Genomic DNA, 1,222 nt, shown 5'->3' with positions numbered 1-1,222 from the left:
AAATTTAGGATTTTTTTTTTCTAATTCTGTGAAGAGTGGCATGAGTATTTTGATTGGGATTGCATTGCATCTATATATTGCTTTTGGTAGGATGCTCATTTTCTTTTCTTTTTTGGGGGTGGGTGGGTACAATGGACTTTATTGATGGTATTTAAGAGAGTAGGACTCCCCAAACCCCTCCCCTTCTTCTGGGGGTCTAGGATGGAAACTATGAAGGGAGATACTTAGTGTGTTGGGGGCTGAGTTGGAGCAGGGACCCCTCCCCCCAGTCGAGGGCCTCTCTCTTCCTCTTGCTGGGGTGAGTGGTTCAGGGTTTCTTACTCTTTGGAGGCCATGTGGACCATGAAGTCTATCGCTCCATTGCTGTAGCCAAATTCGTTGTCATGCCAGGAAATGAGTTTGACAAAGTGGTTGTTGAGGGCAATGCCAGCCCCAGCATCAAAGGAAGAAGAGTGGGTGTCACTGTTAAAGTCACAGCAGATGACCCAGTCCTCAGTATAGCCCATGATGCCGTTTAGGAGGCCCTCGAATGCCTGCTTCACTACTTTCTTGATGTCATCATATTTAACAGCATTCTCCAGGTGGCAGGTCAGATCCATGACAGACATGTTGAGTGTAGGAACATGGAAGGCCATGACAATGAGTTTCCCATTCAGCTCTGGGATGACCTTGTCCCCAGCCTTGGTAGAGTTAGTGGGTGCAGGGATGACGTTCTGGGCAACCCCACGTCCATCATGCCGCAGTTTCCCAGAGGGGCTGTCCACAGTCTTCTGGGTATCTGTGAGATCAATGAAAGGCTCATTGATGGCAATAAGGTCCACTTTGCCAGAGTTAAATCCCTGGTGACCAGGTGCCCTACATGGCCAGATCCATTCACCATCATGTCTCAGGGAGGAGGCTGGCAGTGCATGAGAAGATATGGTTGTCTCTAGAACAGGGAGGAGCAGGGAGCCTAGGATGGTCATTTTCACAATATTCTTCCAATCCATGAGCATGGGAGGCCCTTCCTTCTTTTTGTGTCCGTCTCTTTCTTTAACGATTTAAAAATTTCATTGTAGAGATTTTTATTGTCTTTGGTCAGGTTATTCTGAGATTTTTTTTTTTTTTGTGGCAATTGTGAATGGGAGGGTTTCCATGTACTCATTATTGAATTGCTTGTTATTGTTATATAGAAAAGATACTGATTTTTTGTAGATTAATTTTATAACCTGTCACTTTACTG

At 45.2% G+C, this 1,222-nt stretch overlaps 1 pseudogene; it reads right to left on the bottom strand.

Moving 5' to 3' along the window:
- Positions 1–317: 317 nt before the first annotated feature.
- LOC103737524 lies at positions 318–965 on the bottom strand (annotated as a pseudogene).
- Positions 966–1,222: the final 257 nt, after the last annotated feature.

The sequence above is a fragment of the Nannospalax galili genome, unplaced genomic scaffold (assembly GCF_000622305.1).
Source record: "Nannospalax galili isolate Female #2095 unplaced genomic scaffold, S.galili_v1.0 scaffold777, whole genome shotgun sequence".
Classification (NCBI taxonomy): Eukaryota; Metazoa; Chordata; class Mammalia; order Rodentia; family Spalacidae; genus Nannospalax; species Nannospalax galili.
Note: the sequence above shows the minus strand (reverse complement) of the source record. Positions and strands in the feature narration are given on the sequence as shown.